Genomic DNA, 15,535 nt, shown 5'->3' with positions numbered 1-15,535 from the left:
TCATACTAACAAAGTTGCCCCACCACCCTTCCCTCCCTCCCTGCCTGTATGAAAAGTCACATGCCATTAAATATTTTGTTCCTAACTTTCATCTTCTGGTAACCACGGGCGGGATTCTGCCATAATCGTGGGGCGGGCAACTCCGGTGGGACGGAGTGGCGTGAACCACTCCGGTGTTGGGCTGCCCCAAAGGTGCGGAATCCTCTGCATCTTCAGGGGCTAGACCCGCTCCGGAGTGGTTTGCGCCCTGCCAGCCGGCGGGAAAGGGGCTTGGCGCCACACCAACCGGCGCCAAAGGGCCTCCGCCGGCCGGTGCAAATTGGTGCATGCGCGGGAGTGCCCCCACGGCACAGGCCTGCCGGCAGATTGGTGGGCCCGATTGCGGGCCAGGCCACCGTGGGGGCACCTCCTGGGGCCAGATACCCCCGCGCCCCCCCAAGAACCCTGGAGGCCGCCCGCGCCGCCAGGTCCCGCTGGGAAGGGACCGCCTCCAATTTATGCCGCCGGGACTGGCAAAAAACGGGCGGGACTTCGGCCCATCGCGGGCTGGTGAATTCGGGCAGCCCCGGAACCCATTGAGTCGCGCCGGTCCTCGCCATTCTCCGAGGCGGGCGGCGCCATTCACGCCGGGCAGATTTTTGGGTGGCCGGATAATTTGGAAGACGGCGGGGGCGGGATTCACGCCGTCCCCCAGGCGATTCTCCGACCCGACAGGGGGTCGGAGAATCCCGCCCCACGTCTCTGTAATGGTTATAAGATCATACACATTAACCTCAATTTGCGCCATTAATTTATTTATTTTGTGCTGAATACTATGTAAAGGTAAAGTCGCCATAGTCCCAGATGACCTTAGGCTGCTTTTCCCTTGGAGGCGGGGAGCTGACAGGTGATGATTTAACCTGAGAATCGTCATAATATCCACTCATATATATAATGAAGTGTAGACAGGCAGTGATTGACACACAGGATGACCAGTAAGCACACGGCACAGTGCAGCCAATCATCATAGAATTTGCAGTGCAGAAGGAGGCCATTCGGCCCATCGAGTCTGCACCGGCTCTTGGAAAGAGCACCCTACCCAAGGTCAACACCTCCACCCTATCCCCATAAGCCAGTAACCCAACCCAACACTAAGGGCAATTTTGGACACTAACGGCAATTTATCATGGCCAATCCACCTAACCTGCACATCTTTGGACTGTGGGAGGAAACCGGAGCACCCGGAGGAAAGCCACACACACACGGGGAGGATGTTCAGACTCTGCACAGACAGTGGCTCAAGCCGGAATCGAACCTGGGACCCTGGAGCTGTGAAGCAATTGTGCTATCCACAATGCTACCGTGCTGCCCAATCACCAGACAGGACACTACCACTATAAAGCCAGAGGGCACTAGGTTTCCCGCTCTCTCTGGACCCAGCCACTGAGACAGAGTCCACGAGCTAGCCAGTGCAAACACCATGCGGTAGCTGGTAAGTCTGGTCAGGCTAGTACAAGGTCTTCATTCAGTTCAGCATAGTGTCGACCCACAGCTGAGTATGTATAATAGTTCTATTGTTGAATGAAACTGTGTTGGACCTTCTCCAGTGTTAGAGGTCTGTTTCTACCTTCACTGCATCAAGTGCAGTCCACATCGAACCAACCTGCCTAATACATCAAGAATCACCACACCACAACGAGGGGCAATGTTGAGAAGGCGGTACCTTGATGAATAACCTAAACCGGTATGTGATTTGAGCCCGCACTGGCCTTGCTCTGCATCACAAACCAGCTGCCCAGCCAAGTGAACTGAATACCATGTGCGCTTAAGTAAAGAGCCATTAATTTAGCCATTTTTCATTATTTTCTCTGACCCTATTTGCTGTTTCTTTCATGTTTATGAAACTAATGTAAAAATCTCTGTCCACCACTTGTTTCAGCTTCCAGGGTAGCAGCTGCATTAGGTAGGAGACAGGAGCAAAATACCCTGGGCATAGCATGTCCTGGGCATCTGTCAATATTACAGTGGGGGAAAATCTTTATCAAATATATTGTCATTTCAAATCCTTGGTTGGGCAGTTGCACTCTGAGGTTTGCTGAAGTGCAATAATCAAGCAATTTCTTTCGATAGCATTTATTGTGTCAGAGAAGCTCACTTTGTTTCAGCAACCTTCCGAGTAACATACATCAAGATCTGGTGATTACAATGCCATCAATATATTACACTGTGTTTTATATATTTTCATATACTCTTATTTTAAATATCCTCTTCAGTTGTTTAGCTGAATTCTCAGTGCAGTGTTATATATAGACGTTTGACATTTTTAGGATATTGCTTTTATCTGGAAGCTTCTCTCACCGTCATTGGAAGTTCAGGTGTCTGTGCACCTGTTTTCTGGTTAGTACAGCAGTTATTTATATTCAGCATCTGAATTCCCAAAGTGCATGGCCGATGAATGATGCTTCCAACTGGAATGAGAAAATGACCCCTGAAAGACTTCCTATCGATGTAAAATGATATACGAATGTGAGGACATTTGCTGTGTGAAGTAGCAGTTCCATTGCCCTGTGAATCGCCACTTGTTCAAACTTAAGATATATCAGCGCAAAATTAGGATCTGTGGAATCACTGGGTCGGAGTTCTTTTGGTGAATGTCATTGGCAGACAGGGGGAGAAGATAGGTTTGGTCAGCCATGCGATGGAAATAAAGTTGGAGCCTGTACCATCACCATCCAAAGCTTCAGACTACAACATGCATGTAAAAATGCATTGTCAGAGATTGACGGGATTCAGTGGAAATAATTTGAAGGCTGGTTTTCGGTGCATTTGGAGGGGTGTTTTGCAATGGCCCCATTGCTGAGATCGCAGCCTGTATTCAATGGCACTTAGTGCCACAAATGAGCCCCCATGTGATTCTCGACGGCTGGCTGCCTTGCCAACTATTTCACCAGACTTGTGCCTTAGCAGCTCGCCATGAACAAGGGATAGTTGCTTTTAAGCCCTCCCTCACCACTCAAACCAAGTCAACAGACAAGGCTGGCAGTGCACAGACCTGCTCCTCACTTTGGCGATGTCAACCTGGCCAGACTTCCCAAAGCTGTGGATGTGAGATGGGCCAACCAGTTCCTCCGAGGGGGTTGGAGGACCATCATCAGGGTCAGCAATGCTGCCTGGGAGGCAGTGAAGCCGCTGCCAGTGCAGGCAGCATGAACAGGAGGACCTCCGTCCAAGGTAGGAAGAAGAGCAATAACCTCCAACGAGCTGCAAGGGTAAGTTTCCACCTCTCTCTTGGCATCAGTTCCACCTGCCCACCCCTCAAATTCCCAGATACACCCACGCGATCACTCCACACCCTCCCCACATTTGATCTTCATGCTTGTTCCTTAGAGCCCCTTAGCACCCACCAGTACAATCCCTTCAGGTCCAGGTGTGGTGCGAACACATGCCACCTGCTATAGACCTTTCTGACCTATCAAACGGGTGGCTCACAATGCCCTAACTTTAGTCCTGCTTAGGGCAGAATGTTGGCATAATGGTTAGCACTGCTGGCTCACGGAGCCGAGGACCCGGGTTCGGCCCGGCCCTGGGTCACCGTCCGTGCGGTGTTTGCACATTCTCCCAACCCAAAGATGTGCAGGGTAGGTGGATTGGCCATGCTAAATTTTCTTTTAATTGGAAAAAATGAATTGGGTACTCCAAATTTATTTAAAAACATCTTTGTTCCCGCAGAAGAAGATAGCCCATAACAAACGAGAAAGGTCCAAGACGTGGTGCGGAGTCCCAGAGATTCAAGTCCTTACCCTCTATGAGGAACCGGCCCTGGAAATCGTGGGGTTGCTGGAGGAGAGAGCAGTCACTGGCAGTGAGGTTGGCTGAGCCAGAGAGGTGAGGGTCCAATGTCCCTTTACCCAGATGACCTGTCTCAAGTGAGCAGTCCATGTCAGACAAAATGATCCTTCCCTCTCAGTGACCCCATACCCATTGTCTCGCAGGAGCTCCATCAGGTGAGGGTGGGTCATCCGGCTTTGTGCCCCCGCATCAACCAAGGGACCACCTCGGAGGAGAGCTCCGAGGAGACCACCATCGAGTCGTCACAGCTTTCACCCGTACCTTCCATCAGCGTAGACACATAACGTCTGGGACACAATCTGGTGAGCACCACACAGTTGCTGATGCACATCAGGTGGAGGCAGGAACGTCCAAGGGAGACAGCAGTGAGAGGTCTGCCAGTTCCTGGGACACAGCTGGGTCCCAGCCAGATGCTGAGCCTCTGGACAATGTTCTCCCAGTGCTGCTGCAGACGACAGGAAACAGCCGTGACATTCAGGAGCGGCTATCAGTGGCACTCCAGTGACTGTGAGGCATATTGAAGGAGTCACAATGCCTTCAGTTGCAGGAGACAGAGCTGCTAATGCGTGGCACCAAGGCACTGAGGAAGAAGAAGCACTGCTGGAGATACTGCTATAGAAACTGCAGATCATTCAAGTAGGGTGTGCAGTGCCTCTACCTCTTGCAGCATGGCCCCCGTGGCATTGAATATTGGGATGGGACCTCATCCGGACATCCATTACTTGCGTAGAAGACTCATAACTGGTTGTGTCATGGGATCAAACAACTTTGCTGGCTCTACCAACAAACATGGAGCACATAGGTCTACTTAACCTATACGTTTCTTGCTCACCAAAGAATTTGCAAGTGGGGCCCAACTCTGGCAGTGTTTAAAGGACCAGGCACCTAATTGCAGGTCAAGAGAATTTCGGATAACATCTGGTAGTGTGGAGTGTTTTGAAAGGTGTTGTCGTGAGTTCCTAGATTTGACAGGGAAGTGTGCTGCATCTCACAGAGGGTCTGTTTCTCTGTCGGCTCAATGATGGTAACAACAGACAGATGGCAACACCGCCAGCTGGAGGTTCCCCTCCAAGTCACTCACCATCCTGATTTGGAAATAAAGCACTGTTCCTTCAGTGTCGTTGGGTCAAAATCCTGGAACTTCCTCCCTAACAGCGCTGTGGGTGTATCTACACCACATGGACCGCAGCAGTTCAAGAAGGCAGCTCACCAGCGCCTTCTCAAGGGCAATTAGGGATGGGCAGTAAATATTGGTCTGGTCAACATCATTTACATCCTGTAAGTAATGAATTAAAGAAAGGTTGGAGGGACAGTGTGCCTGGGTCTGCAGCATAACAGGGAGATTGTGCAGAGGCTGAAGAGAGGGCAACCCGATGCAACCTTCTCTGTCAAGTTATTATCAGACCCCTTCATGTTCATTGTCAGTGACAGGGGTTTACCTCGCAGGCCAGCCAATGGACCCAACCGCTCAATGCACATCCTCCTGATGCTGCCTACTAAAGTTCCTCTCTGAGCCCTCTGTAGCAGACCTCTTCTGCAATTTAATTCTTTGTGAGCTGGCTCACAAACTATCCATTTGTCCCAGTCTGGCTGCAAATCATTCATGCTCGATAACTCACCAGATGAAGGTTCCAGGCTACCTCTCCAGTGTACTTGCAGTGCCAATATCTGAGCTGGTGACTACAAGTGTCAGATCAAGTGATGGGGCTTCTTCATTAGTGCTGTAGTGTTTCACTCCCACCCCGTGAGCAGCACAATATCACAAGTGGCTTCGCAGCACCAGGGTGCCAGGTTCGATTCCCTGCTGGGTCGCTGTCTGTGCGGAGTCTGCACGTTCTCCCCCTGTGTCTGCGTGGGTTTCCTCCGGGTGCTCCGGTTTCCTCCCAAAGTCCAAAGACGTGCAGGTTAGGTGGATTGGCCATGATATATTGCCCTTAGTGACCAAAAAGGTTAGGAGGGGTTATTGGGTTACGGGGATAGGGTGGAAGTGAGGGCTTAAGTGGGTGGGTGCAGACTCGATGGGCTGAATGGCCTCCTTCTGCACTGTATGTTCTATGTTCTTCCAGTGGCTATTGTGTTTGGACAGACAGAAGTATTGGGTGCTTGTGAACTGGAAATCAGAGGGAAAAGGTTAGGATGAAAGACGTTGGGATGGGTGGTTTAGAAAGCAAGTAGTCCATGGTCACATCATCAATGGTTTGCCTATCATGTCGGAGAGCAGGATCAGAGTGAGCTTGGAGCTGAGAAGGGGCACAAAGCAGGATCATATCAATATGTGCAATGTCCTCATTGACACCAGGGCCCGTAACTTCTGCAGTGGAAATCTCCATTGGATTGCCGCTCTTGCCGGAATTACCATCGTGGGGATTCAGAATCCCCTGTCGCACCCTACCTTCCTCATTCAGGCTGGACTAAACAGAAGCAGCGAAGTGCACCCCCAGCTGCATCAGCATGGAGTAGCTGGGGTGCAGAGAGATAGGTCAGACTCCTTTTACAGCCATGGATGGGGGAGATGGGGGATAGTGTCTCTGGGCAATTGCCAGGTAAATCTTTGACATGAGAACTTCCTGGAGGGATTCCCCAGCGCACGATCAGGTACCCCCTCAATGCTGGGGAACCTGGAAGCAATGGGCCCAGATATCACAGGCTCTGTTGCAGCTGGCTTCAGGATGCAGAGGACACTCTCCAGTGTAGGCGCTTAGGGAATGCAGGTTTCCCTGTTCCACAGTTGGTTCTGTTCTGCAGCCTTCTACTATGTGTCACCTAATCCTGCAAGACAGATGGAAGAATGTCATTGCATTGCAATGTGTTTGGGTGGTGTGCATGCCACAGTTGAATAATTGGAGATATGTGGAAGCAGCATGAACTGGGTGTGAGGCTGACGTCATTGGAATATGGTGAGGATGAGGTGGAGTGATCGGATCCAGTCCTGGCCGTCAGGGAGTGCTGTTTGTTGAGTGATAAATGTTTGGTGTGTTGAGCAGTGTGAGGTTGGGAGACTGGTGGGTCAGAGATGTCATGTGAACCTTCTTCTTCAGCAGTGCCTCAGGGTCGAGGATGATTTGCTTCCTCTATGGGGGGCTGGGTTCTGCTGTGGCTGAATAGGCCAATCCTGGAGCCACAGACTCTGCCACCCCAGGTGGGTGGGCGGGACACTCTAAACTCTGTGCACTCTTTCCACTGCTTACATTCGTCCTCAACGTGCTCTGCTTGGTGCCGCTCAAAGTGATTGGCTCCTTCGCTTCTTCTCCAGCTTGTGCATTCTAGAGCAAATGATTCCCAAGTGTCAATGGGGGTGTTGCATCTATTTCCTTTAAGGGTGCCCTTGTACCATTTCCTCCGCCCTCCTTGCAATCACTTGCCATTGTGGAGCTTGGAGTAGAGCACTTGTTTGGGGAGTCTTGTGTCAGGCATGCAGATAATGTGGCCCGCCCATCACAGCTGGTTGAGCATGTCCAGTGCCTTGATACTGGGGATATTGGCCTGGGAGAAGATGCTCCTGTTGGTATGCCTATCCTTCCAGTGGATTCGCAAGATTTTTCAGAGGCAGCGCTGATGATATTTCTCCAGCAATTTGAGATGTCTGCTGTACATTGTCCATGTTTCTGATGCATACAGGAGGGCGGGGACCACAACTGCTCTATAGACCATGAGCTTGGTGCTGGATTTGAAGTCTCGGCCTTCGAACACTCTGTTCCTCAGGCGTCGAAGGCTAGCTGGAGCATTGGAGTCAATGTTGCATTTCATCGCGGGAATTTGAGACATTCTGCGGGATTCTCTATCGGCAGGATTCTCTGCTTCGCTGCTAGCGAACCCACGACCGCGGGTTTCCCAATGGTGCGGGATGGCCACAATGGGAAACCTTATTGGCCTGCTTCCGAAACGGAGGATTCCACTGCTGGCGGGGGGGGGGGGGGGCGGTGCCGTGCCAGAAAATTGGGGCTGGCGGGAGGGAGAATTCCACCCATTATGTTTACAATGGGAGGAGCCAAGTCTGTCTCTAGGTTTTCAGTTGGGCATAGGTTTTGCAGTCTGATACGAGTTTTTAAGTTCAGCAGCAGTTTTTCCAAATGTTGTCAGGTTAAGCAGGAGTCTGACAAAGATAGTCGGACTTACATGCTGTTGCTGAAAATATCTCTCTCTTTCTCCAAGCATTCATTCCAAGAAAAATCTCACAATAGTACAAGTATCTGTGTGTTTGCTAACTTTCTTTATAAGTGACTTTTGACCTGCAATGTATTTGCTTAACTGGAGATAGAGAATGTATAAATTAGTAGTCAAAGGATTAATTTTTCTCGGAAGAATAGTTTGACTGTTAATTGAAAAGCTATTTTTTGTGATGTTAATGTGTTTAATCCTGTGTTCATAATAAAGTTTCTTTTAATATATTGTCAGTGGAATCACTCCTGGGGTGAAGTATCCTTTCTTCATAGTTTTACAAATTGAAAAGTTGTTGGGGTCTCATCTGATTTCCCAACAGAAAATTGGGGTCATGTCCGGTATAATGACAATGTCTGCTTGCTCTGAAAGGAAGCTCCTGAAGTATAGTAAATGGTCCATGTTGTCCAGGAATTCACCATGGATTTTGCTGGTGAAGGAAAAGTATTTTGTGGCAAGAGCGGGCTGGTTTTCTGGATGTTTAGCCTGAGCTCCATTCTCTCATACACCTCGGTAAATATATCGATGACAGCTTGTAATTCCGTCTCTTAGTGTGTGCACACGCAGGCTGTCAGGGAGCGCTGCTCGATGAGTGATAAATGTGGACAGCACAAGGGCACACTGGTCAGCACTGCTGTATCACAGCTCAGGGGCAGGATTCTCAAATAATGGGGCTATGTCCGCGAGAAAACGGACGTGACTCGCTCCGGAGTTTTTCTAGAAAGTCCTAAGTGATTCTCTGTTTTTAAGGGGCCTAGCAGGGCCCTGGTGTGCTCCACACAGCTCCTGCTGTCGATACGGGGCCCTGGACGTCCACCCGTGGGACCGCGCACGCGTGCGACAGCCGCCTGCGGCACTGGTCCCGCGCGGCATGGCGGACCCACACAGTGGGCCGGTGCTGAAGAAGTAGGCCCCCCACCAGATCGCACGTGCCCACCGATTGGTGGCGCCCGATCACGGGTCTGGCCATCGGAGAGGTCGCCCCCCCCGCCCCCGGTGATGGATCTCCCCGCCCCCCACCAGGATGGCCACCGCAGCTGTGACTCCGAGCTCCCGCTGGGTGGAACCATACGTGAACCACACCGGTGGGAACTCGGCCAGTTGCCCACGGAGAATCGCCCTGTGGGCCTCTTTCAATGGCCCCCGACCGGAGCCACGTCAACCATGCGTGAGCGACTGGCGGCAATTCTCCGATCCCGAGTTTGACGTTCCATACTCCTCCCCCGCGCCTAGCGTGATTTCGGCTCGGAGGCTCGGAGAATACAGGCTCTAGGCTCCCGGGTTCAATCCCAGCCTCTGGTGACTGTCTGTGTGGAGTTTGCATTTTCTCCCCGTGTCTGCGTGAGTTTCCTCCGGGTGTTCCTGTTTCGTCCCGCAGTCCAAAGATATGCTGGTTAGGTGGATTGACCATGAAGCTTTTTCCCATAGTGTCCAAAAGTTTAGGTGGGGTTGCTGGGTTCCGGGGATAGGGTGGAGGCGTGGGCTTGATTGTGGTGCCGCTGTAGACTCGGTGGGCTGAATGGTCTCGTTCTGCACTGTAAATTCTATGATCTGCAGTGCATTGAGAATGTGAGGTTGGCAGACCAGAGGGTAGAAGATGCCATGTGACTATGCATTCAGCGAAAGTGACCATCCGTGAGAGGTCATTACACCTTTTTCAGCACTGTTGCCAGATGCGCTGAGTCAGATTCTGGAAATTGAGCTTCCCGGGTATCTGATCCCAAATCCTTGCTAAGGATGACCCGTGAGAGCATCCGGTTCCCTACAGAAAGATGGTACCCATCCTCCTGTTCACGCCACATCATTTGTGTAGCTCCAAACTTAACCCGGTGCCATTCCAGACAGCCAGCACCAGCTCCCTTCCTCTGAGCGCAGTTTCCCTTTAAGAGAATTAGGCCACCACTTAAAGTAGGAGCCTGGCTCCATCACTTGAGTTGGGGGAATCTGCCCAGGCTTTTGCTGAGCACTCAGCCAATATCATAAGCCTTACACGACCTCACATCACTATCAGGTAAATGATGGGGCAACACTAAATTTGTACAGTGCCTTCCTTAGCATGCACAGGGGGGGGGGGGTGTTATCAAAAATCATGACGCCCATTCTCAAACAAAGCGCAGACTAATTGTTAGCCCATGATGTCAACTTGAACAACTGTTTTCTGAGCCAAAGCCTCGACTGAGACAAATCAGCAGTGCTCAGCTGGCAAAAGGCACTTTTCCAACAACCTGACAGATTTTTCTTCGTTAAATTGTTACATCAGACCATTAAGATTGGTGAACTTAGGGCAGCACGGTGGCCTAGTGGTTAGCACAACTGCCTCACGGCGCTGAGGTCCCAGGTTCGATCCCGGCTCTGGGTCACTGTCTGTGTGGAGTTTGCACATTCTCCCCGTGTCTGCGTGGGTTTCGCCCCCACAACCCAAAAATGTGCAGAGTAGGTGGATTGGCCATGCTAAATTGCCCCTTAATTGGAAAAAATAATTGGGTAATCTAAATTTTAAAAAAAAGATTGGTGAACTTCCCCAAAGTACCTTTCAGAAGACATGTTTTTTCTCAGATACATTGTCCCACAGAACGGTCTCTCTTCAAACATAGAACACTACAGCGCAGTACGGGCCCTTCGGCCCTCGATGTTGCGCCGACCTGTGAAACCATCTGAAGCCTATCTGACCTACACTATTCCATTTTCATCCATATGTCTATCCAGTGACCACTTAAATGCCCTTAAAGTTGGCGAGTCTACTACTGTTGCAGGCAGGGCGTTCCACACCCCTACTACTCTCTGAGTAAAGAAACTGCCTCTGACATCTGTCCTATATCTCTCACCCCTCAATTTAAAGCTATGTCCCCTCGTGTTGGTCATCACCATCCGAGGAAAAAGACTCTCACTGTCCACCCTATCTAACCCTCTGACTATCTTATATGTCTCTATTAAGTCACCTCTCAGCCTTCTCCTCTCTAAACGTTGCTCACGTTGTGAATTCAACCTACTTGCCCTGCCAGACAGATTAGAGAATATTTTGTTGGGCTTTATGCAAGTGGGCAAGATTGAAAAGCTGGCCGTGAAGGTTGCAGTGTGCAGGGCGGTATGGTAGCACATTGGTTTGCACTGTTGCCTCACAGCGCCAGGGATCCAGGTTCGATTCCCGGCTTGGGTCACTGTCTGTGCGGAGTCTGCACGTTGTCCCCGTGTCTGCGTGGGTTTCCTCCGGGTGCTCTGGTCCCGGAAGACGTGCTGTTAGGTCATTTGGACATTCTGAATTCTCCCTCCGTGCACCCGAATAGGCACCAGGATGTGGAGACAAGGGGCTTTTCACAGTAACTTCATTGCAGTGTTATGTAAGCCTACTTGTGACAATAAAGATTATTATTATTACATTGCTCGGCTGTCTGGACAGGTTCGCCCAAAATAAAATCAAAAAAAGGCAGAGACATACGGTGGTGTAGACCGTGGCAATTGGCTTCTGTTCCGGCTGAGGTTTTGTCTCTCGAGGGAGTGAATGGTTCTGGAGGCATCCTTCAGTTATATTACTGAACAGCCTTGTTAAAACAGTGATGTGATTCAGAAAGAGTATCAAAGATAAGTATAAGTTTCTTTCACGGATTGCTGTCATTAGCTACTCACACTACACAATGCATTTCTTCCTTGTTAATGCCTCGTGTAACAAAGCAGGTTGCATATAGCAGATATATGACTAAGATCAGTGTGATATAAATTAAATCAAATGAAATTAATCGCAGAATGGATGAGTTACCTACCTTTGAAACAGTCAGTGTCAATTCATGCAGCCTTAAATCTAATGCACGACAAATGTGAATTAACAATAAGTTAATGGCAGACACAGATTGCTACATCACTAATTATGTTCCAGTGGCTGTTCCACATGAACATAATTTACAATTCCAAAATTGAGTTGGTGCTATTACATAAATTAAAATTTTGATTTACATGTTCTGTATTTCAAAATTGTCAGTATTTCTCCAAAAATGTAATGTATGCATTTCAAAACTAGCATTGAATCATCCATCTCGCCTCGGTTAAACCAGGTCACAGCTCTTTAATGCTAATATCATTCTGTGCTTTGTAAAATGGATGACCGCCTGGTGATGTTGCTGAGAGAGAGGTCAACTTTTTCATCTCCCCAAGGTATGTCCAATTTCACATTTCCCCTCACAGATCTTTTGAAATACCACGAGTGTGGCTCGTGATTTGTTTTTACATTCCTCATGAGATGTGGGCTTCATCGGACAGGCCACCATTATTGCCCATCCCTAACTGTTCTTGAAAAGATGGTGGTGAGCCATCATCTTGAACTGCTGCTCTCCCTGTGGCCGCGGTACACCCACAGTGGTGTTAGGGAGGGTGTTCCATGACTTCTGTGATTATGTAAAATAAAATGGAAAATGGACCCCCCCCAAAATTAAAACAAACCGTCCTCGAGTACAAAACTTCCTGCAGCTGACTGAACCTGACACTGAAACCATATGAAAACACCTCAGACCAATATCACCACTATCAGGCTAAAACAAATTACCAATAAAAACACTCCGCTTTCACCCAAACTCTGACAAAAACCTGAGACCTAAATCACCACATTCTGGCTGAAACATTTCAAATCCCCAACGTGGCTTATCTGTCACGTGTTGATTGCAGATCCTGAGTCAAGGTGGCCAGTCCTGACCCTCCTTCTGACCGAAACCCAGGTAATCTGAGGTGCTCTTCTTTTATAATGATTTAACTCACAGAGAGAACATTCCTTTTACTTCCAAGGTCTAAACGTTTCTCTCAGGAAGCACCACACAGGAACCAATCACTGACCGTTGTCAGGCAGAACACTGTCCCTGGCAAACCCACTGGTTGCCAGCCAGCCAAGCGATCCAACTCCCTCTAAACCTGGTTTCTAAAATACACTCAGTGCCAAGCAATCTGGCTTCCCCTTTCCAAAAACAAAACCTGGGAACAGTCTCCTGACAAGCAGGATGTTTCAACTTAGAGTCTTCTGCTTAAAAGCACATTCCGACAATGGGTCCACAGACCAAAATTAGAAAATAACATAAAAGAAATGGGAACAATGGAAATAAACCTGAAGGACTCTCACACTGTTGTTTCTGCTGTTCCAATGTCCAGTTAGTTGAGCCCATGCACGGTCCAGGCAAAGGTGCTCAGTTCCAGCTGCTTGAAACAAGACAGGTTTTCCATGGAAGGTGTATTCAGAAGAATATTATCAGTTTGCACTGTATGAGAAATTCTCCTGCTGTTTGAGATGACAAAGTGTGAGCACAGTAGCAGTTCCTTGACTCCAAGATTAATGATAGTTTCAATGACCCTTAGAACATAGAACATAGAACGATACAGCGCAGTACAGGCCCTTCGGCCCTCGATGTTGCACCGACATGGAAGAAACCTAAAGGCCATCTTGCTATAACCCGCACGGGTCTTACAGGTATGGATGATCCACGGTCCTCTTAAGCTTGCAGAATATGAGCTCCCCAGAGAAGGGGGCGGGGAACCCTTAACAAAGTTCATGTGCCTTTGTCCAAATAGAGTCGGCCAATCAGGCACCAAGTAGAGAAGACCCAGTAGGGCAATACTGGAGCTGTAAATGATAGTTAACGTGTTAAATAAAGTCTGGACTCTTTGCTGCCCCTCACAAAAAATACAATTCCAGTATTACTGTCTGTGGTGCAGATCTTAGTTACATAATTCCTTGAGTGTATTGGATTGATGATATGTTTCTTGTTCCATTGTACTGGGTAGTCAGAATCTTGATTGCAATAGTCAATGGCAGGGAATGGCATTTCCCTGGTACCATTATTCCCTGACAGCAGTCAGTCAATATCCAAAAGCTTTTGATGAGTCACTGTTTCTGCTATTGGTCGGAATTAACCCCTTGCTGCCCAGCCTTGTGGCTTCAGCTTTTTTTTTGGTAATTTTATAGTTCCAAACAAAACATGCTCCTGAGCTGGAAATTTATATTCCAGAAATTTCACTGTTGAAGAGGGGTTCGATTCTACAAGTGGGGAATCAATAGCGCTCAGGAGGAAATTCAGCTCCTGCACCTTTATGAAAATATAACTCAGATTTTACGTTTTGGGGTGCTCCACAATGTTCTTCCTGATGCTAAGCCCAATGGTAAACAACTCAGACAGCTTTGACGCAGGTTTTTCAGAACAGTCAAAATCAATTCTGAGCACATTTGCAGATTGTCTGCAGCACGTTTTATTCAATGGCAACCGTTTTTAGATGAGGAACATTTGAAGGGTTCAGCCTGGGGCTTTAAATTTGACTTTTATTTGACCCTGCAGTTTCATGATTCTGTTAAGGAAACATGGCCTGCAAAGGGTCTTCAGCCTCGCACGAGTCAGCTCATGATTTCCCATTCATTATATTATTGTTACCAAGAGGTTCTATGTAGAATAATAATTTATTATGTCATCTGCTGGATAGATATTGAACTTTTCAAAAAGAACATTATTATGTGTTCAACATTGTTCAGCAGCAGCAACCAAGTCGAGGATAATGGCTAAAATACATCCAGATTGAAACAAGATGTAGAGGTCAGGGGGACCCAGACCTTGGGCGAAATTCTCCGACCCCCAGCAGGGTCGGAGAATCGCCTGGGGCCGCCGAAAATCCGGCCCCCGCCGTGGCAGAGATTCTCCGCCACCCGGGAAGTGGCGGCGGCAGGAATCTCGCCACTCTGATCGGCGAGGCCCCTGCGGTGATTCTCCGGCCCGGATAGGCCGAAGTCCCGCCGCTGGGAAGCCTCTCCCGCCGCCGAGGTTTGAACCACCTCTGGTAACAGCGGGATCAGCGGCGCGAGCGGGCCCCCGGGGTCCTGGGGGGGAGGGGGGGGCGGGGGGCGATCGGACCCCGGGGGGTGCTCCCACGGTGACCAGGCCCGCGATCGGGGCCCCCCGCTCAGACTCCGGGCCAGTGCCCTGGGTGCACTATTTCTCTTCCGCGGCCGCCACGGCCTCCGCCATGGCGGAAGCGGAAGAGAACCCCACATCGCGCATGCGCCGGCAGTGACGTCAGCGGCCAGCTGCCGCTGACGTCACCGCTGGCGCATGCGCCGACCGGCGAAAGCCTTTCGGCCAGCCCCGCTGCCGGGGGTGCCGGTTTTTTGCACCAGTCTTCTGGTGCCAACCGCTCCTGTGCTGTGGGGAGAATTCCCCACCTTGGGGGAGGCCTGACCCCTGAGTGGTTGGTGCCACTCCCCTACGCCGGGACCCCCCGTCTCGCCGGGTAGGGGAGAATCCCGCCCCAGGTGTGTAAAATATGCTGCATTTGAACTCACAGAGACTACCTCCCTCTCTGAAGCTTCTCATATCAAATCTGAGCCTTGTTTCTTGTTTGAAAACTCACCAGAAGACTTCACTGCTGCAAATTGAGAGCTCTGAAGTAAGGATTCCAACTCAACACCACAGTCTTCAAGGGAAATGAGAATCAATCAGCCATGGCTGCAGAGCAACTGCTTCAGTGAGAAACCAAAGTCACAGCATGGAAAGTGACTCACTAGCTGGGAGCAAGCGTTCAAACAATCCAT

Source organism: Scyliorhinus canicula, chromosome 9 (genome assembly GCF_902713615.1).
Source record: "Scyliorhinus canicula chromosome 9, sScyCan1.1, whole genome shotgun sequence".
Lineage (NCBI taxonomy): Eukaryota > Metazoa > Chordata > Chondrichthyes > Carcharhiniformes > Scyliorhinidae > Scyliorhinus > Scyliorhinus canicula.
The sequence above is the reverse complement of the archived record's forward strand: the minus strand, read 5'-3'. Positions refer to the sequence as shown.